Source organism: Gopherus evgoodei, chromosome 2 (genome assembly GCF_007399415.2).
Source record: "Gopherus evgoodei ecotype Sinaloan lineage chromosome 2, rGopEvg1_v1.p, whole genome shotgun sequence".
Classification (NCBI taxonomy): Eukaryota; Metazoa; Chordata; order Testudines; family Testudinidae; genus Gopherus; species Gopherus evgoodei.
Window position 1 is genome coordinate 265,654,953 of NC_044323.1, and position 22,671 is coordinate 265,677,623.

Genomic DNA, 22,671 nt, shown 5'->3' on the forward strand with positions numbered 1-22,671 from the left:
TTATGCATTGTGTTACTGAAACGGAACCCCTGGATACTGAACCCGGCCCTTGTTGCTGCCAACTCAGAGGGGCAGAAGGGTTACATATGGATATGTTTTGGTTTAGGACACCTATACCAGCTGCTTAAGAACATTATTAATGTAAATGAGCTTTCCATAAAATGCATTGTTACTCTACCCAGTTTCTTTTCAACAAGATAATTACATGTTCTATCTATCTTGGGCACTTACAAGGCACCTATCACTTAACTATTTAGGTGGTACACATTCAAATGATCAGAATAACATGCTTTTTATACATTTCAGTAGTATTGCAGCAAAATTGCTTTGATACATGAGCTTTAATAGTTTAAGATTTTTTTTTAAAAAGGACAAATATTGCACCATTTCCAGTAGAAGATATATGTTTATAGGCTGATGTCCGAGAGTTTGAAAATAAGCACCATTGTTGTGCTGTATATACAGACTTCAATATGTTCAGGAATCCCTACAAGGAGGGATTAATCATTTTACACTTAATGAACATGAAAGGAAAGGATGAACTGTATTAAACAATTCCACTTTGTCTCAAAGTTGTTTATATTATTAGTCTGGGATTTTATTCATGTCTATCCTACATGCTGTGTAAAACACAGACACAGTAAGTATCAGCATGGAAATATTAACATTTCCCACTAATCTTGGAAGGGCAAAGATGTTAAAATTATTGATTTATATTCTGGTTTATGTAGTTGAAAGAGACAGATCCAGGCAGAGATAGCTTGTGTTGTACATACCAATGAAGAAATACATCAGTTTCACTTAAGTTACTGCTAATACATTTCAGTGAAGTTACATTACTGCCAGAACAAGGTATTGATCTGTAGGCATGTACTAAGGCAAAATGCCTACTGGCGCCATGTCAGATTCTGGCTCCAGCAGCATCTGTGACATATAGCCCACGGGAGTAGCAAAGCTTGTCTGTGGCACGTAGCCCACAGGAACTGCCTTGGCTCTATATCTGCACATGCTCGCACCCAATCCCTTTGCTCAGTGCGTACACATTATCAGACCAAATGCCTCCTAGCACTTGAGGATGGGGATTATGGAGGACACAGTCCCCTTGCAATTCTCACACATGCCCTGTGTATTAAAAAAATGTTATGGGGACCCAGTCCTGGTTCTTCTTCTTGCTTCCCCACCCAAGGAATAGATACAGGGTTAGAACTGGATAAAGCAAGAAAAGAAAGAACCTAGAAATGTTTAGGGCTCTGCATTGGGGCAGCAAGAAAGCTCATTTAAACAAGTTCTGTGCTCCCTTCTTCCAGCAGTGCTGCATCCACGTAGCCCTTTATCTTTTCTCTCCCTCTTCAGCATCACATCTACTGGTGCAGCTAGGTTTAGGCAGCCATAAAGGACATGTGTATCTCTTACTGCAGCATAAAGTGGGTTCACTGACTTCACTGGGAGTTTTACCTAAGTATTAGAGGATTAGACCCCCAATTTGTTAAGGGTTTATAATAGAACTTGGTCCTGCATTCCTTACTTATACATAAGTCACACAATAATCAATAGGCCAGATTCTGCTCTAAAGATATTCAATTCCCCATTGAAGCCAAGGTAAGCTTTGCTGTAGGTGAGGTCTGCAGAATCAATTATTAGGAAACTATTCTAGATTATTAAGTAGAATTATTGGCACACACTATACTGCAGTAGTGGGCAACCTGTGGCCTGTGGGCCACAAGCAGCCTCTCTGGGTAATCTGCTGGTGGGCCACGAGACAGTTTGTTTACATTGACCATCTGCAGGCACAGCCGCCCGCTGCTTCCAGTAGCCGCGGTTCGCCATTCCCGGCCAGTGGAAGCTGCGGGCAGCCATGCCTGCAGACAGTCAATGTAAACAATCTGTCTTGCAGCCCGCCAGCGGATTACCCTGACAGGCCCCGTGCGGACCATTGACCGCAGGTTGCCCACCACTACTATACTGTGTCTGCACTGTTTATCAGTGTGAACCCCAACAATTTGAAAGCAATAAAAAACACCTCAGTTTCAGAACAAATGTTAGTAATCACAATTATTTTAAAAATCACTTCTATGTAGCATTTCTGATTTCCTTATATTTTAGTATATCTGTTCAGAACTCAATCCTAGCCTTATGTAGTCAAAACTCTCATTGACAGCAGTTGGAGTTTCAGGTGGAGAGAGTATACAGATTTGGCTGCTTAAAGTCATATACTAACTATTCTATTTTTCTGTTGTAAACTGTCTTCTGTGTTCCTTTTTATTGTTCCACTCTTCAATTTAAATTTTAATTAGCTTTTTAGAAGTTTTTAAAACATGAATGTTTGCATCTAGCAAGTCAGTGCTGACTGGATTATCTCATTGCTCTCTGTGGACCTGATCCTGCATTCATTGTAACCTAAAGCTCCACATGAACCCATTTGAAGCCAACAGAACTCGTGAGTATTCAGGGAATGCAGATCAGGCCATCAATAACATAAATAGCCAAAACCAATGGGCCTAACTCAAGTGGAATTCCCATTGACTGCAACAGTAGTTTTGCCTGAGTCAGGACTGCATGATTAGGCTCAAACTCAGTATTAAAATTACAACTGGTATGTATTGCAGCACAAGAGGATATTTTTTAGTTTTGAAAATCTTGTGCAATGAAACATATACAAATATAAAACATTTTACTTTTATATGGTACCAGTGTGGTTAAAATACGCATACTTGTAGCATAGACCCGAGAGAGAACTTGTGACAAAATGAATTACTAGCTTGCTGAAATCTAAAGTAAGCAAATACCATAAGTTGTTCCAGAGCAATTATATTAGTTTCACTGTAAATGTAATATCAAATAGCGCACAGAGTATGTGTGTATTTTCTTTACCAATCCTTTTAAATGTTACATACATCAGGGGTTCTCAACCTTTTTCTTTATGAGTCTCCACAACATACTATACAAAGTCCATGGTCCACCTGTGCCACAACAACTGTTTTTCTGCATAGGCTGGCATTAAGGGGTAGCAAGCAGGGCAATTGCCCAGGGCCCCAAGCTACAGTGGCCCCCGCGTGGCTAAGCTGCTCAGGCTTCAGCTTCAGGCCTAGGTGGTAGGGTTCGGGGAGGTGGAGCTTTGGCTTTCTGTCCTGGGCCCCAGTAAGTCTAATGCTGGCCCTGCTTGGCAGACCCTCTGAACCCTGCTTATGGCCCACCAGACGGCCTCGGACCCCTGGTTAAGAACTGCTGACATACATGAAGAAAGTTAATGGTCATCTAGTTAATAATCATTGGAATTTAATTTATTCAGGTGAATATTTTACACAAGTGCTATGCTTTGCAGTAAAAATTTTTAGGTGCTTGATTTTATCACACAGGAAAATTTTATCTGAAACGTGAGACCTGTTTTCTGCCACTTACTGTGAACATTTATCACCCATTTAGGTACTTTAAAATTGAACTTTCATTGTAGTATAACATGAATTAACTTGAGTATCAGAGGGGGAGCTGTGTTAGGGTATGTCTACATCTACAATTTTGTAGCGCTGGTTGTTACAGCTGTATTAGTACAGCTGTATAGGGCCAGTGCTGCAGAGTGGCCACACTTACAGCAACCAGCGCTGCAAGTGGTGTTAGATGTGGCCACACTGCAGCGCTGTTGGGCGGCTTCAAGGGGGGTTCGGGGAACACGAGAGCAAACCGCGGGAAAGCAGGTCTCCTTCCCCAGTTTTGCTCCAGTGTTCCCCGAACCCCCAAGCAAGCAGATCTCCTTCCCCGCGGTTTGCTCTCGCGTTCCCCGAACCCCCGAGCAAGCAGATCTCCTTCCCCGCTGTTTGCTCTCGCGTTCCCCGAACCCCCCTGCAAACGGCGGGGAAGGAGACCTGCTTGCTCGGGGGTGCGGAGAAGGAGACCTACTTGCACGGGGGTTCGGGAAACGCGAGAGCAAACCGGGGAAGGAGACCTGCTTCCCCGCGGTTTGCTCTCGCGTTCCCCGAACCCCCCTGCAAACCGCTGGGAAGGAGACCCGCTTGGGGGGGGGATTCGGAGAACACCGGAGCAAACCGCGGGGAAGGATACCTGCTTGATTACCAGAGAGGCTTCCTCAGGTATGCTGGGATACCTGCTTATTCCACGGAGGTCAAGAAAAGCGCTGGTAAGTGTCTACACTTGATTACCAGCGCTGGATCACCAGCGCTGGATCCTCTACACCCGAGACAAAACGGGAGTACGGCCAGCGCTGCAAACAGGGAGTTGCAGCGCTGGTGATGCCCTGCAGATGTGTACACCTCCTAAGTTGCAGCGCTGTAACCCCCTCACCAGCGCTGCAACTTTGTGATGTAGACAAGCCCTTAGTCTGGATCTGTAAAAGCAGCAAAGAGTCCTGTGGCACCTTATAGACTAACAGACGTATTGGAGCATGAGCTTTCGTGGCTGAATACCCACTTCATCGAATGCATCATCCAACAAAGTGGGTATTCACCCACGAAAGCTCATGCTCCAATATGTCTGTTAGTCTATAAGGTGCCACAGGACTTTTTGCTGCTTTTACATGAATTAACTCATTTCCCATTGTACAGTTACAGGCACATACAATCTATGAGAATTATTTTCAAAATACTATGGCATGCACCATCTACTATATGCGATGTTACAATTTATAAAGAAGAAAAAATAAGTAAAAGATCAACTTTTATTTCATGCCCAGTATATTATAATTTTTATAACCATTTCAATGGACCTTTAAGGATGTCTCCAAAAGAATTTAGTTATAAAGTCAGGTGACTAAAACTTTATACTTTTTTTATAGGGAGAAATATATGTCTCTGCCTCAGAAACAAGGGCTTCTGCTGTTCTTTTGCTAAAAGATAGTATGCTTGGTCTGCTTGGCTGAGAAAAAGAGAGGCTGACCACAAGTCTAGGATCATATATGTCTGGCTCAGGACCCTCACTGCAAATTCACATCAGATTCTCAAGCACTTTTTCAAACATTCTGTTTCTGTAACATGATTTCAGCCTCTTGAGAAATAAGAACCCTTTCTTCAGAACAGCAATTGAAACCGGAAATGACTGGATAATATAAATCATATGATAAAGATTAGGCAATTTATCTTCGCAGTTTGGCAGCACACATTAACAAAGATTTTGCCTTGAGAGCTGAGTTAGACTTTTCAGTCTAAAACTTGTGAATAAATCTCAAATGGCTAACTGGGAACCATCAACATTATATAATTTTAACACTATTTCAAATATAGTTAAATAAATCTTTCAAGCTCTTTAACCCCATGTTCTTCTAGAGCTTGTTTCTTGGCTGGCCAAATGTTTATGTTCAGCAATTTCACACAGTGACGTAAATCTTTATGTAAGTCTCCAAAGCTGTTTCTCATAGTTTGCTACGTCATCAGTGTAAGTGAGACCTAAAATGCTTAAGCACATTACCATCATCGTATAGTCTGATCCCATTGCAGGTTACTGACTTTGGTTTTTTTTCTGCATCAGCTAACAAGTCATTCAGTGCAACATACAAAGTTCCATTCTTTATCCTTTCTAGAGTACGGGAGAATTTCTCCAGCAGTGACGTGACAGAGAACAAATCAACACAATCTTTCTGAAGAAACAATGCCAGCTTTGAGAATGGATCAACTATTTCTATTATTAGGAAATGATGCAACACAAATGTCAAGGTTGTCAGAGTTCTCAAATAGCCACAGGGTCATGTTTTATCAACAAGAGTTGTTATTTTCTCACTGACCATGCTTTCAAGATGTGGCACTACCGTTGGAAATAACTGAATAAAAGGCTTTACTTGCCCTATTTTTGTGCTGTACCCAATAGGTTTCATTTGCTTTCTCAGACTGGGTTATGGTTTCCTCCATAATCTCTGTTAAGGGGTTTGGTATAAGTTAAGCTTTTCAATATCATCAAAACCAATGTTTTAAAAAGTATGTTTAGCTGCCAGCTCCATACGGTGCCTCAGGCAATGCAATGACATAAAAATGATCTATAGCCTGCTTGAAGAGGGCAATGACTTCTTTCTTGATTTCCAGGTTAAAAGTGCCATCTCCCGTGAATCTAACATGTTTATTACTAATATCTATGCCAAGTGTTACAGAGACAGTGAGAAGAGTGTGCTTCAGGATGTCAGCATTATTATGCTTACCATGGTGTAGGCCCAATAACTTAACATTTGGCAATCCAATGTTATACACTGTACATATATCATTTCTATGTCGTTTGAGTCCATAGAGCCGTTGATGAATAATAAAAAGTAGTGAGTCTACTTCATGGCAGTTATCATTTTATGTTTTACTACTTGTCCTATGATATCAGTGAACTCCTTACATCTCATTTCTGTTATGTATGCTTGTCCCAAATCTACTCTGTGACAGCTATATGAAGAAAGTTAGTACATGAAATTTCACCTTTTGCCACATTTATAATAGTAAATATTAAAAAAAGAGTTCGCGTAGGGATATTAAACATCTTCCTTCAGGCTTTAAGCCAATCTCTAACTAATAGGATTAATAGGATATTTCCCTGGTAGGCAGATTATCCCACGTCTTCCTACTATGGGATTTCTTGCACCTTTTTTTTAAACATCTGGTGCTGGCCGCTGTCAGAGATAAGATATGGAAGTAGATGGATCCCTGGTCTGATCCAGCATGGCAACTCTGTTAATATTGTTACAAATGAGTTAACAATCAGAAAGTTTAAATGTTTCAAGATTCCCACTGAAGTCATTTCAAGTTGTGAAGATGGGACTTTTCATTAAAATGGCTTCCATTCACAGTATGCTCAGAAATTTCAGTTGTAATTAAATCTTTGGACCCAGTCCTACAGACCTCAGAGAGGTAAAGTCCCACTGAAGCACTGTGTGTTTTCGCAGAATAGTTTCCCTTTTTTGATATTCAGTTTGACAAATTTCAGAACATGAGCATCTCACACAAATCATACGTGAGTTTGTAATACTTTTAAAATATTTTATATAAAATTCTTCCATTTCTTTAAGAAGGACATATTTTAAAAATTATCAGGCAGTTTATGCAAACCAGTTCTACTGAAACAATTAACATTTGATATTTGATTTTACTTCTGAGGGGGAAAAAAAGACATTTGGCATTAAATAGTAAATATTTTTAAACATTTGAAAAAGTAATTTACAGCTGCACTCAAGTACATGGCACTATTGTGATGTCTATTAGCATAACTGCAGTTAAGGTCTGTCAGTGCTGTGAATACGTGGTCCGTCCTCTTGTTATAAGTGGTCTGAAAAGTAATATCTCCTGGCAGGTATCTTCTCAATCGTATATGATAAATGCACTAAAGAGCTCAAGCAAATGGATATATTCTATTCATATAGAGGAGAAGAAAGCACAAGGAAAAATGGGATGCTCCAAGTTGATAGGCTGTTCATAACTTAAAATTCCAACAATGCATTGCTGTATTTTTTTTAAAGCAGCCTTTCCTATAATCCAAGCATGCAAGCTGCTGAGAGGCTGATCATTCTTCATTTAGAGAAATCAATGTGGGATGGAGGAGCCACAGAAAACCCTCAATACAGAGGAGTCAAAGAAGCTGAAAAATTTTGTGACAGAACTTTTTAGTTTGCTCATATAACTGGGAAACTGCTACTAGCTCTGCAGAGGGACTCAACTGCTGCATGCCACTGTTGCAGCTTGTTGCAGCTCAGTTTAACCTTTCAGGGTTGGCTGGAGAAGGGACAGGAGGAGTTTGGTTTTTTAAATTAGATATGCCATCACATTTCACACAGGTCCAGTGACCATAAACTCCTGAGTAGGGGCTGCAGAGGGGTTGTGATTGCTATTCTGTGCCAGGCTTGACTAGCAAAAGATCTGATCAGGCTTTTCTAGGCCTGTCCATAGGCTGGATTGATTAATTCTACACTTTGCCCTCACATAAAATTTACTTCATTAACTTGGTATGGGTAAGGGGCTTAATTTCACCCCGTAGAACTCTTTTGCATTTAAAAACCCAAACAAGTAAATATTATTTTTGAAAAATTGTAAATTAAATAAAACTGTTCCCACCTGTTAGTTTGTATAGTAATTTTCAGTCTGGAGCAAATTTTACTGCTGAGTTCCATGCCAATAAAAATGAAATCATGAAAACTCAGGGACCAAATTCAGCAAATGTGGTAAACAGAGGACTTACATATGCAGAATAAATCCATTGCTTCAGAAGGGAGATTCACCAGTGGGTAATACAAGCTGCATGTCTGGCTTACAGTGGTGGGAAGGGCCAGTTTTAACATATAGCAGGACTAGCGCTGGTAGCAAAATTTCCAGTGAAATATTTTTCTGTTGGAAAATGTTGATTAGTCAAAATGAACATGTTCATGTAGAATGTTTCAATTACAATTAAATTTCATTAAAAAAAACTTAATAAAATCAAAACATTCCAAAACCTTATCAGAATGAAAAGTTTGGATTATTTATTTTGAAATCTCTTTTCATTTCAAAATTTATTTTAAATTTAAATTTAATTATTTTATGAAACAAAAAAATATAAAATTAACATATTTAGGCAATCAGTAGATGATTGCCAACGCTTGGTTTAAGAAAAGAAAAAGTCATCTTTTCACATACCAAAGCAGTGGACTAAACACGCAAATAAATTTCTTGCTAGCCCAAATGAACCAGAGGAAGATGGTTAGAGACTGTAAGATTATCCTAAGTGAAATGGGACACAAACCATTTGTGGCTGTCGTGACTGGCAACACACCGTTCAAACTGCATGTCACATCAGCAGTTAAGTTTAGGGAGACGGTCACAAAGTTTGAGCCACGAGATATGCACATTGGAACAGCAAAAGAGGAATGGTATATCTTCAAGAATGTATTGCTCTGAGATGCTGTGGTGCTATGTGGATGCGCTAAGCTGGGTAGACCACAATCTTCTGAAGAATGGCATCATGAAGATGTGAAGAAAGGATTAAGAAATAAGAGAGATGCCAGAAAGATGGTGCCAAATAACTTTTCGGAAAAAGCAGTTGCCTCCTACAGAACCTCTAAGAGAGCAGCAAAGTAAGCAATCAGAAAGGTGAGAATCCCAGTTTTATACGAGCCGTATAATGAGTTGAACAACTTCCCTCAGCTTGCCAAGAAAAAAATATATGTGATCATGTGGACAAGAAACATAAGGAAGGAAGATGGAATGAACATATCATTTGTAAAGGATACAGCAGGAAGCCTGTTTATGACAGGAGACGTAGTATTCTCACCATCAGTTACATTTTATGAAGATCTGCTTCATTAGGAAAACCTTTTGTATGCTACACTACCATTGTGTGAACTGATAATTAAAGATATTGGTGACTTGTCAGAGGTCGATATCAAATCTGCACTGCTGAAGATGGTATGCGGAAAAGCAGTAGGTCTAGATAAAGTCATGCCAGAAATGATGAAAGCCTTGAGAGAGGTTGGTGTATGCTGGCTCACACAAGTCCTGTGCACAGTTTCAAAGGAAAAGAAAATCCCAATAGAATGGGGAAAATCCATACTGGTACGAGTATATAAACAAAAGAGTGACATACATGACTGTTTGAAGTGGGCCAGAACTTAATCCATTATTATTCAAAATTGTGATGGACTTCATAAATAAGTAAATCCAAATAAAAGGTGGCACAAAGTTGATCTATTCAGACTATTCAGCCGATATTGCACTAATGGCTGACAGTGAGGAAGATTTGATCCAGATGATTAATGCCTATGACAGAGAACTAACAAACTATGGCCTCAAAATGAGAAAAGAAAAGACTGAAGTGGGTGGCTTGCGTGGAACCAAGACAGATGAATATGAACATTGAGGGCCAGCGCCTAAATCAGGTTTCTGAATTTAAGTACTGTGGGGTTGATTAGCAGCAAATGCAGAAATTTGCAAGGTAAGGAGCACAGGGGAAGTCTAGTGTAAGAAAAGTGGGGTGATCTATGACATTTGGATGCCTAGACTACTTGAGGGACAACTATATAAAACCATGGTAAGACCAGCTCTTCTGTATGGATCAAAGACATGGGCAACCAAAAAGAGTCACTTGGGAAGAATTGAAGCCATTGAAATAAGATATTTGAGGGCAGTTAGAGGGCAAACTTTGCTGGACCACGTGTGGCATGATGTCATAAGGACTGCAGACATTGTTCTGCAGTATCAGAGAGAAGCTGCAAAACAAGAGGCTGAGATGGTGTGGGCATGTAAGAAAGATGGATGATAGGAGGTATTTGAGACAAGAGTTCATGGGCGAAGAACAAAAGGATGGCCAAGAAAATGATGGATAGACCGTAAATGGGACTACGGAGTGGATATTGAGGGAGTGTGGGACTGGCAAGCCTGGAAAAGAGTGATCTGGTGACCTGACTCCACCTAGTCAAGAAAAGGGGCAGAAGAGGAAGATTATTTTATATTATATTTTAATTTTATATTTTATATTCTACCAATTACCAAACCAAGTAGCAATCAGAATGCCACTTACCAATTAAAATGTCAGTTTTAAAATGAACACTAATTAAAATACCCATTACTAATAATATTATATAAATTGAACAGAAATGAAAAGTTTTAATTGACCTGAAACAAAACTTCTTCAGACTGTAAATTCCAAGTTTTGACCGGCTCTAACCAGGACTTTTCACAGCTCACACCCATGTAAACCTCCTTGAGAAACTATTGCATTAACACTCACCCTCCATTCCATACTTACAAATATTGATGCAACCTCTGTCTGACAGAGTGCCCTGGCTCCCATACAGAGTTTATGCCCTCAGGGACTTCTGCAACATTTATCATCAGCATTAGCTAACATACGCATTTACAAGCATGGCTGCAGCACTGGTGAATGTGACACAGTGCCTGAGGAAGAGAATGAATGCCGTGTGGGGCTGGTTGCATCATTCAGGTATATATCCTAATAAAAACGAAATGTAGAGTCAAAAAGTACAATGAAGAGCTGTATCACAGGCTCCTACAGGACACCCTTAAACAAGACTCCTCCCTGGTGATTATTTTGTATTGTAACAAGAAAACTACACTGTGTGTTATTGCCTTGAAATCTCAGCCCTTGCAAATAATTTACTAAAACATTTACTTCACACTGCACCTAACTTGATTACACTAGCCAAATTCTGATCTTACTTACACTCCATGGAATCTCACTGGCTTCCAAGAATGTTAGTAAATAGAATTTGGCCAAGTATCCAATTCAAGGCCAGACTATCTTCTTCATTGAAAAAAAACACAGGAAAGGATTAGAAGGAAGGAAGGTTTCCCCTAAAATATACCATCAGGAGGAAGAGTTGCTCCTTCTCTGTGCAGAATGAGTGGATGATTCTATCCCCAGAGCCAGTAGATTTGAAGGAATCTACTAGATGTATAGGACTATCTGTGTAGAGGCCTACTGCCTTCATGCTTTCTTCAGGTCAACTTCCTGCAACACTTCTGCCACCAAAACCTGCCTTCAGAGGGGACACTCATGATGTGGCAGCTAGAATTGCCAGGACTGAAGATTTTCAGAGTGAACGTGGATCTCTCAGGAACTCCGAACAGGAGAGCGAATACCGACAGACAGCACTTGTAACAGCCTTAACCCCTAGAAAGTGTCAAGACTAGGAAACTCCTGAGTATTGACTGAAGAGGATGTTTTATTCCTCCTGTCATAAAATCCTCTACAGTTGGTCACATAAATGGCTATCTGCCTATATGTTCCCCTTTAGTAGAATGCTACACAGTCTGTCCCATTTTAAATCCTGTTTTTTTTATTGTTGTGCATGATTTTCTGAGATCAAGGAATCATAAAACATTTACTAAAAGTAATAAAAACATAGTAACGTGAAGTAAGTATAGAATAACGAACATAACAAAGTGTATGAATGCTTTCAGATAGTTGAGACTCCACATTATTATTCCAGCAATATTCTAATTTGGTATGTAAAATGTATCACCATCTTTCAGAAGACATTGTTATATGACTTCTAGGCTATAAGTGTTAACCTATGAATTCTGTGTAGAAATTATTTACTAAGGAGGGCCAATAGTGTTCATCATCCACCCACATTTTGGGGCTTTGGATGGCTCAGAGATTGGTAATGGGATATAGACAGAGTCTTCCTCTCCTAGGTCACAGATTCAAATCAAAACCTAGGTTAGTGGTAAATGAAAACTGTTACTATTCAGTCTGGTTCCAGATGGAGAGGTGATCACATTTTTAAAAATTACCACAGTTAGCAGTTGTAGCAGAGAATGGGCAGAAAGCTAAGAAGGTCAATTCCATAGAACAGGCTTAAGGACACTAGAGGGCAACATGGGTGAAGACTGCTGCCTTTGCTATTATTTTGTTTATTGTAGCCCTAAAGATCCCAAACAGAATGAGGGCCCCATGGTGCTAGGTGCTGTACACCATGTAATTATGACAGTCACTACCCTAAACAACATAGTCTGTTGCACTTGTTCTGTGGATAAATACAGGACTTCAGTCTGTGAAAAGTAAGTTCACTTTAAAAAGCAAAAATATAAGGGAAATCATCTGTGTTTATATTCTAGTCCTAACAGTTTTTATCAAGCTCCTACAACACAAAGACTTGTTTCTCAAATAACCTTTAAACTTGCATACAGGTAAGGCAACTGTGCAGATTTATCTTTAACATGGGAGAATGTTAACTTTACACATAATTGCATATAGTTGCATCTTGACAAGTGTAGAAACTTTTTGTCATTTGCTCATATTGACAGGAAGGCCTTTACATGAGAAAGAATAGGCAGAAACAGTTTTGGAGTGATGAGAGAGTGATGTGAAAATATGAGAATATAAAAATGGGACAATTTTAACAATGCTTGGTTTAGTTTGCAGTTGGAAATGAACAATATAGTCCATGTAATCATGATACAGACTATTTCTCTAGCACCCTCTAGAGGCTGCTTAAAGAGTGGCATTACTGTCTTAAAGGATGTCAACTGTCTTGGGGTACGTCTACACTACCTGCCGGATCGGCGGGTAACGATCTATCTATCGGGGATTGTTTTATCATGTGTAGTGTAGACGTGATAAATCAATCCCCGATCACTCTTCTGTCAACTGCTGAACTCCAGCAGTGCAAGAGGCGGAAACAAAGTCAACAGGAGAGCCATGGCTGTCAATCCAGCCCTGTGAGGATGCGAAGTAAGTAATTTTAATTCGATCTAAGATACATTGACTTCAGCTACGCTATTCTCGTAGCTGAAGTTGCATATCTTAGCTCATTTCCCTCCCCCCCCCAGTGTAGACCAGGCCTTGGCAACAAAGCTGATGGTGAAAGAGAGCTCCTGAATTTTGTACTGAGGAGATGGTACAAGAAAGCCAGAAACGGAGACCAAGAATCAAGAGGATGGGGTACAGAAATCCAAAGAAAACGGATTGAGTTTTCTCTGTCTTGGGGATGAGAGGTTAAGAATCTTTTTGGCACAAATTCTTGTTCATAAGACAATGTCCATGAAATGCAAAAATAGTTTTTTTTAAATTTAAAACAGTTTAAAATTTCTGTGTGACTAGCCATATGCAGTATTTTAAGATGCCATAATTGTAGTTTTCATGTGAAGAAAGAAATCTGGTGGACTTTGTACAGGCCTATTCCCTCCCCTCCTGTATAGCTGCAGCCCCACATCACTGGCCACAAGTTGTTCTGAGGGAGGAAGGAGTACAGGCCTAACAGTACACTTTTTGTATTGTAATGTCATGAAATGGAGCAGTGACAAAACAAAAAGTGTGTACTGCAAAAATCAGTTCTTTGCCTAGCATGAATAATTTCTATGAAGTATGCACAAGAGCCCTTTTTATTTAGGTCAAAACTGACTTCATTTAAACATGTTCACTCTTAAATGTAATAACTGTATCAGCTCTTCAGTTTGATTTATTTGGTGCATGTGAATAGAGAAAATGTCATAGTGTAAAATGTTAAACTACTGAAATGAGGACATTGTTGTGAAAATGCTGATAGATCTTTTATTGTAATGACATGGGTACTGCCAAAATAAGGAGAGCAAGATAACTTTTATTACTTTAGTAAGTGGTACATAAGTATATTTTACTTTATATATAAATGTATGTGCCTAGGAATTATAAAGAATTTAAAAGATCAGTGAATAGAACCAACCTTGATAGAATCAGTATTTAAATAATCATTAGGCACTTCTAAACATTGTCAAACTGTAATAGCATTACAGATGAATTTTCAAACTCCTTGAAAGTCCTTTTCTAAAGTTCTAATATAGAAAATAAGCTAAATGTAAGTCGATGTTTACTAGTTTTGCATACAAACCATTTAATTCAATTAAAATTCTAATCTAAGCAGCAGAACATATGGAAAAGGAAGACATTCTGCATACCAGAACAATGCTTCTGCAATTTGTATTGTTAATTGGATAAATCAATTAATTATATCAAGTTGTTTCCTGCTAAACTTTCATGTATCCATATACTCAGGTATGAAAGCTCAATAAATAACTTTAGAGGAAACAACAGGCATTAAATAGCATCCGTTTCTTGATTCTGTATTGATAATCTACTATATAAATAATAAATTAAATACTGTTTTATACATATGGCAACATCACTTGAAGCTAATAATACTTTTCGTTTATGAGATCATTCTTTCAAAGATCTCAAAGCATATTGCTTGTATTAATTTAATCTAATTTAGCACTCCTAGGAAGTTGGTAAATATTATGATATTCATTTTAAAAATTGGGAACGTGAGGCACACAGACTGAAATCAAGTGATTTCCCCAAGGTCACACTGTGAGTCAGTAGCACCTGCTATTTTGTTCTCCTGTATTCTGTTTCCTCTGCCCCACCAGCATAAAAGGGCCATAAAGCCAGGAAAATCAGTCACCAGGAAATTCACCTGGCATAAGGGAAATCCTTTGGTGGTATAAAGCCAGTATTGGTTCTGACATGAACCTTCCTATCACCAAGGATTGAAAGTACTCCTAGTGAAAATGGGGCATGTCTGAAGTGGCTATTCCTGGCTGCTGGAATGTGCCTGTGAAGTTGGATGCAATTTAGAGCAATCCTGAGCCTACTCTAACTTGTACTGGGTACTCTTGTTATAATTAGGCTGACAAATTTACCCTCATTTATAAACTCAACTATAAAAAGTATGTAGCAATTCATAAAATGTCACAATAACCTATAATGATAAATGTTAATAAAAAAGTACAAAAAAGACAGAAAAACTAAATTAGTTTAAACAAAAAGGCCTACTAATATAACTCAAAAATATGTTAAAATCTTGCTTATTAAACAAAAAAAATGTAAATCTGGCAATTAATAAACCAAAATTAGTTTGTCAAATATTAAGCCTAATCAATGGACAAAGTAATGAGGGAGTGAACTGTTCCACCCATCACTCCCTTATTAAGTTCTTTGGGGAGAAAAGGTGGAAGAACAAATGGTAGCTACTGGAGTTAGTTTCAGCATCATGGCTTCCAACCCCACTGTCTCTTGGGATCCTGAACCTTCTTCGTCCCAATCCTGAAAAAAACTCTGATGAAATCTGGCCAGCGAGAAGGACCCAGATAACATCATCTCCTCTACCAGCTCCAGCTGAATCCAAAACATCACCAGGGATAAAACTTGATGGGACTTTAACAACAGAAACAACAGCTCCTCCAGCCCATCTCAATTAACTCTTTCTCTTTTCCTCCAAAGGACCGTTATTACCACCTTTGATACCAGCTAAGAGACTGTCAAGCAAGGGTTTTGTTCCTTCTAAAAACTCTCTCCAGCTAAAGGCAAAGGGAACAAGTGGTGTGGTCAGAATGAAAGCCTTCCTCAATACTTTACATTTCAAATGCTTTCAGTGTTTTTCCTTCTTTTCTTGATTTTTAATAAAAGGTTAAAATATTTAGTAAGTATGTTTGCCATAGTACTAGGTAGGCTGAAGTCTCTATATATCAAACCCCAAACCTTATTTAACTCTGTTTAATGTTAGAAAGTATTTACATCCCCAGCTTTACTTCCCCTCACTGTTCGTGTATGGAGTGGAGCTCAGCCAGAATGGAGAATCAGGCCTCAAAAATTCCAGTTCTCATTCCCTGCTCTAAAGTAAAATCAGTGGTGTTAAAACATGCTGCTGCCGAAAGTATTAAAGCCAAATATTTAAGTTTCAAAATAGTTTTCTTTCTGATTTTAAAAATTCTTCCTCTAAGACATAACAAAATATTTTAAAATATGTTGATTTTACTAGCTTTCCATTGTTTGGAAACTGAATATTTATTTTGTTTAGCCCATGTTTTTGCACCCTGACGATATTAATTGATGAAATCAGTGGATGCATTCTCAGTCTCAGGAATTCACCTAGCCATTACCATGCATGTTATGGGAATCATGTTTTTGTTTAAAGTCAAAATGTTTAATTCAGCTTTAATAGATGTGCATAGCTGCAAATGATGTATAGGGCCTTTTCCAGGATGTGCATTCCAGTCCATTATGCCCCTTTGTGCTTACAGCATGTGAGACGGAGAGAGCAGAAGCTTGTCCTTTATATAATGTCTCATCATACACAGATACTTAAATTTGCTATTGTTTAGTTTTCAGTATACAGTGACAAAGATCTCCCAAAGCCTGAAAAACCTAAACAAACAATTTTCAGAATGATTCTCCATCAAATTCCACATTTTCCTAAAGAAGATTAAAAACTAAGGGTCAAATTTTCTGCTTGCATAGTTCATTGACTTTACTGCAGCTATGCCAGCAGAGAATTTGGCTCTAAGTATTAACCAGGGTTGATTAGCATTTATGATCTGCTCCTCTGATTTATATCGATTTTACACTGGTGTAACACTCAATTTACACAGGTGTAAGTTAGAGGAAAATCAGGTCCTTATTTGCAAATTTCTGCAGCCATAGTTGAACACTAGTGACTTAATGTGTTTATTAATTACATATATGATTGAATATTTAGTGCTGGTATTTATAAACATGACTTCAAATTGCTATTAATTCCTGCACGCTGACTATATCGTCAGGGTGAGAATCTATGAGAAGTAGAGACCTGTGGAGCAAAATAACCAAGTTCTTTATATATAATCTTAATGCCTATTGTCACTAGTGGAGTTACCTGTCTCAACATTCCTGGTTCGAGATGATTATGTTCTGTGTTGCCAGTGCCCTTCCCAGGCTGAACATTTAACAAGTTTAATTGGCATCAGTTTCATAGGTGAATTTACATTAACAAGTTCACCCTGCTAAAAGGAAGATTTCTCCTTTTTACCTTATCTACTGTTAATGCATCAACTGATTAATTTTTTTTTAGAAGTTAGTCCCCAATAATGTCACTGAAAATACTGGCAGCTCATGACTTTTTTCAGCTGTTCTGTATCACCATTTGCTTGCATTAGATGTTACTCTTCTTTACTTATGGATTGATCCAAGACCTATTGAAGTCAATGGGAGATTTTCAAGCCCTTAATCCCAAACCCAGAGAACCTGGCCTCCAGTGAAACCGCTGTGGTTGTGTTGTGCAGGGGGAGGGTGTGAACCCTCAGGATGCCACAGGGACTAGCTGAGCAAAAGCTTCTTAAGACTGGAGTAGAGGCCTCACAGACAACTATTCTACCACTTGGCATTAAGGATTCATCTCCTTCCCCATCCTCTAGTCTAGGCTAGAGCCCAACTACTTGGGTTGAGCACTGGAAACAGGGTTAGCTGAGTTCCATGTGCTCCTAAACTGTTTGTGGTGCTGGTGGCTATGTAAAGTGGCTGCTATGTTCTCTCCCCACAGGTGACAGAAGAAATGATCCGTATAGACTACAAATGTTGTTTAAAATGCTTCATGTAAAAGGAAGACAGAGGTACCTTTTTGAAAATGTTTATCTTTTTTGTACAGAATAAGAATTTTGCTAGATTAGGCAGACTTAAAATTGACATTCTTTAATTATGATCAGAGATAGTAATTTATAAATTATACATAGTTAATACTATGCACAGAGTTTATAGTATTAACTATAGGCGCTGACTCCGTGGGTGCTCCAGAAAAAAAATAGTGGGTGTGCAGCACCCACCAGCAGCCATGCAGATCAGCACCTCCCCCACCAGCACCTCTTGCCTGCTGGCAGCCCAGCCAATCAGCTCATCCTGCTCCTTCCCAGTGCCTCCTGCCCACCGCAATCGGTTGTTCAGCAGCATGCAGGAGCCACTGGGGAGGAGAGGGTAGAGTGGGGACAGGAAAAGGCAAAGCAGGGTAGGGGTGGGGACTTGGAGGAAGGAGTGGAATGGGGGTGGGGCCTAGGGTTGAATGGGGGTTGAGAAGCCCCCGGGATCTGAGTAAGTTGGCGCCTATGAACTATACACAAGAGTTTACAGTATTGATACACACACACACAGTGAAAACTAATATACATAGTTTCTGGTGCCCTCAAATCAAGAAAAATATTGATAGATTGCAGAAGGGGTTCAGAGAAGAGCCACAAGAATGATTAAAGGATTAGCACACATGCCTTATAGTGATTGACTCAAAAAGCTCAATCTACTTAGCTTAACAAAGAGAAGGGTAAGGGGTGACTTGATTACAGTCTTTAAGTATCTACATGGGAACAAATAGTTAATAGTCAGCTCTTCAGTATAGCAGAGAAAGATACAACATGAGCCAAGGGCTGGAAGTTGAAGCTAGACAAATTCAGACTGAAAATAAGTCATAATTTTTTAACAGTGAGAGTAATTAACCACTGAAACAATCTATCCAGGGTCGTTGTGGATTCTCCATCACTGACAATTTTTAAATCAAGATTGGATGTTTTTCTAAAAGATCTGCTCCTGAAATTATTTTGGGGAAGTTCTATGGCCTGTGTTATATAGAAAGTCAGACTAGATTATCACAATGGTCCTTTCTGGCCTTGGAATCTTTGAATAAATGCTATTAACTTTAATAACTTGTATAGTTCAATGATGAGAGGAAATTTTCTCTAGTGGCTAGAGCAGAAGAGTGGCAACAAGGACTCCTGCATTTTATTCTTGCATCTACCATTTACTTATCTTGTGACCCTTGAGGAAATAACCTAGTATCTCTGTGCCTTAGTTTACCTACCAGTAAAATGAAAATAATGTTTGCCTACTTCAGAAAGGTTATGCAGATTTTAATAAATTAAGATTAGTAACGTTTGAACTCCTCAAAATGCTACATACTCTTATTCACAAAATATTCTTTATTTTAAAAAGACATGAAAATTAAGTTAGTTTGTATGGATTATTATATCATTCTTCAGTGGTACCTAGAAAATATCATGAGCTTGATTACCCAGGGTTTGTGCTGACTTCCATCTAAGTAGACCCTAGCATAGGACCCTGGTACCAGAAAGTCCAATCAGAATGTGGGTTGTGATAGCACAAGTCATCTGAAACTTTTCTTTTGACAAATGGCCTGCCATCTTAACCAATACAATCTCCAAAATGGGCACCACCATCGTGAAAGAGTTGTGTCCAGGATAACAAGGGATGTGTTGACACAGTGCATCTCCTGAGCAGCCTCCACCCAGTGGAGCACCTACAAAATCCTGAGAGAGAGTAAACATGTCCTTCCCAGGCAGAAACCTCCAGGAAAAGTATTTTGGGGTGTTATCATCATTCAGGTGAATCCACTAGTGTGCAGCAGACTGGTTTGGTGCAGCAAAATGATAATTACACCAATAAAGTGAATCTGGCCAGATGTCCCATACACAGTTTTTTTAAGATAGGAAAATAATTTACCTGTGGAAAATTCAGTCACATTTAAACTCATTCCAAGGATTCATTAACTTCTTTAAATAACATAATACAAACAAAATACAGATAAAATGATCATTTATGAACACAGTGTACCTATTTCAGTAAGGGTAACAGAATTCATAAAAACCCCTGATTTTGACATGTTGCACAGTCACACTTTTCTAGTGCAATTTTGTCAGCACTGAATGCATCAGAATTGGATTTAATAAGGAATTAAAGTAATGCTGAGGATCTGAACAACTCACAAAAAGAAAGAAACTCACGGTTCATACTAAAATACATTTATTAACCCACTTCCAGAGAAATGACTCCATATAATATGCAGCCTTTCTTCTCATACGCATATACAATTCCTGTTTCTGTCAAATGAAATTGTACTTACCTATTTGAATACAATTTTGGCCCTCGAGGCCAAATTCTACTCTGAATTTCATTGATTTCAGTGGTGCTAGATATGAAGTAAGCTAGGATAGAATTTGATTTTGGCCCAATAAAACCATAGCTGAGGGCCTACCAGAGTTGGAGGAATTAGAAATGTGAAGGAGAATTTCAGTTTTCATTTTCCAAAAATGTATATTTCTAGCCATTTTTCGTGTGAAGCATGGAAAATGTAAAGCATTTGCTAAAGGTTGAAAAGATAGCATACCATGATTATTAACATGATAAATCAGGACATCTATCCATGAAGATGTTGCCTACCCTTTATTCAAGATCACTGTTTTTTTTCCTCCACTTAAACCCACTGAGCTCCCTCTTCCCTTCACAGCACAGGTGGCATGAGGCCAAAGAAAAAAGCAAACATCAATGAGCTTCTGACTATTCCCAAATCTGGTACTGTTAGAAGGAAATGTATATGGTACATGCCACCTCCTCACAACTGCAAGACTGTTTCCCAGGAACGCCCCAAAAGCAGAAGATTTGCCATTACTCTTGACTCCACATCTCCAACAAAAGAGTGCATTGCTCTGCCAATTACACCATTAGGTGGGCACTTTTAGACATTTACCAACTTGAATTACTCCATTTATCTTTATTTTGCATTTTTAAACAAAAGCTTAGATGTTCTCATTTTAAAAATGTGCAGTTTTGAATAGAAAATTATTTTTACAAATATTAAACAAAAGAAATGAATGAACAAAACCAAAACAACAGTAACAACAAAAACTATTTCCATTATCTAAAACTGACTAAATTCTTTCAACCAAAAAAAGTTTTTTTTTAAATTACACCTTTTATGCGAAGCTGTGTCCTGGTGCAAATATTTAAAGCTAAATAAAAAGATCCAAAATGAAGATTTTTAAAGAAACTGCCAGCTGATTCATCATTACTGTTTTCTAGTGAGCACTAGTAACAGTTAACTTGCACCATATAGCAGATTTATTTATTTATTTATTTATCAGTCATATCGTAAAGATATTTATACCCGGAATGAACAGTAACAAAGCAGTTTTTCTGAAATGATTTAAAAAAGACTGTTATGTTGAAAATTATAATGTAAGGATTATTGTCACATTAGATGATTGCCATTTCTGTGTCATTGACTCAAATAAAACATGTTGATTTCTTGATAATTTGAATATTCTTTGGAACTATGAACGTGAAAGATAACCAAATAATTTTCCTCCGACAAATAACATTTTTCTTAATTTTTTTAATACCTATTCTTGGGACAAATTCTGCTGGCTTTATTCATGCAAGGCAAGCAGAATTTGATCCTACAATCTGAATAAAACAGAAAGAATAAACCTCTCTGAAACTTGAAAGAAGAAAAGACTTGCCTTTGGAAAAGAAGAGAAGAAATAACACAGTACTGTCCTTCCAGAGAACCCTGGCTGGGCAAATGGATAGCACAGGTAACCTCCTTCTTGGTCTGGACTCAAAGGATGAAGCAATAGGAGGTTTAAATGAACCCGAGTGCACAATCGTTGTGACTATCCTCTAGAACAGAAATCAGCAAAACATGCAGTAAGTCCTGTGCTGCTGAACTGCCCCTTTGTTCTAAGCAAAATGCTAATGGTAAAACCGTAGTTTGTATCTCTGCTTCTGCTATCTCACTGAACACTGATCTGATCTGACCAAGTGCTCCTAGCCAAATATCCTGATATAAAAATAATCCCCCTATGCCTCACCCATTCAGATTAAACATGAACAAAAACCACCCAGAGGCATGAATAAATGAATTCGAAGGATTGGGAACTCCTGGTCATAGTCGTGCTTACTGCCCTTCCAAAGAATGCTCCAGCAAAACACATTCCAAATGCTATGAACATAAATGTCAATATTGAAATAATCCCACCCCTCTTCTTAGATGTATATGTCAATCAAAATGTTTGACAGTCTTTGAAACGGAGAATCTGACTCAGCCAACGCAGAATTCTATAAGTATTGGGATACTATGCGTCCTCTAAAAAAGGGAAAAAATTCTTAGAATGAAAAAGGGATGTGAATAGGAATAATGGGATGAAATTAAGTCAAGAAAAATGTAGTTTGAATATCAGGAAAATATTCTTTATAGTGATATCAATGACTGTGGAATAGTCTTTGAAAGAAAGTGGTGAAAGCCACAAGGCTTGAGTAATTTAATACTAAACCAAGTAAAGCTCTGGGAAACATACTGTAACTAGTCCCACTGCAGGGTCTGTCTGTGGGTGCCATGAAAGAACAGTCCTTTTGCACATTTGGTCATGTACGCTGTGTAAACACTGTTGGCTCTCTGGGCACTAGCCCCTATAGACTCTAACCCTTGCTTGGTTCACCAACTCCTAGTAAGAAAAAGGGGTCATCACTAGGGCTCACAGAAAGGAAAGTCACAGAATGGTACTGTTACAATAAAAGATATCTCATCCCTGAGAGGCAGTGCAGCTGAGCTCTGTGGGGTTCTCAGACTTAATGCCTGGGTCTCTCTTCTAGTCTATCACTCTTTTGGAGGGAAATTAGTTATTGACCTTTTGT

At 38.6% G+C, this 22,671-nt stretch overlaps 1 protein-coding gene across 1 annotated transcript in view; it reads right to left on the reverse strand.

The window, feature by feature from the left end:
- The window catches only part of SYBU (syntabulin), an 87,601-nt gene extending 65,653 nt beyond the window's left edge, over positions 1-21,948 (reverse strand). The window contains exon 1 of the mRNA XM_030553718.1: positions 21,498-21,948. The gene's annotated coding sequence lies outside the window, so the exon portion shown is untranslated. The remainder of the gene's footprint in view (positions 1-21,497) is intronic.
- Positions 21,949-22,671: the final 723 nt, after the last annotated feature.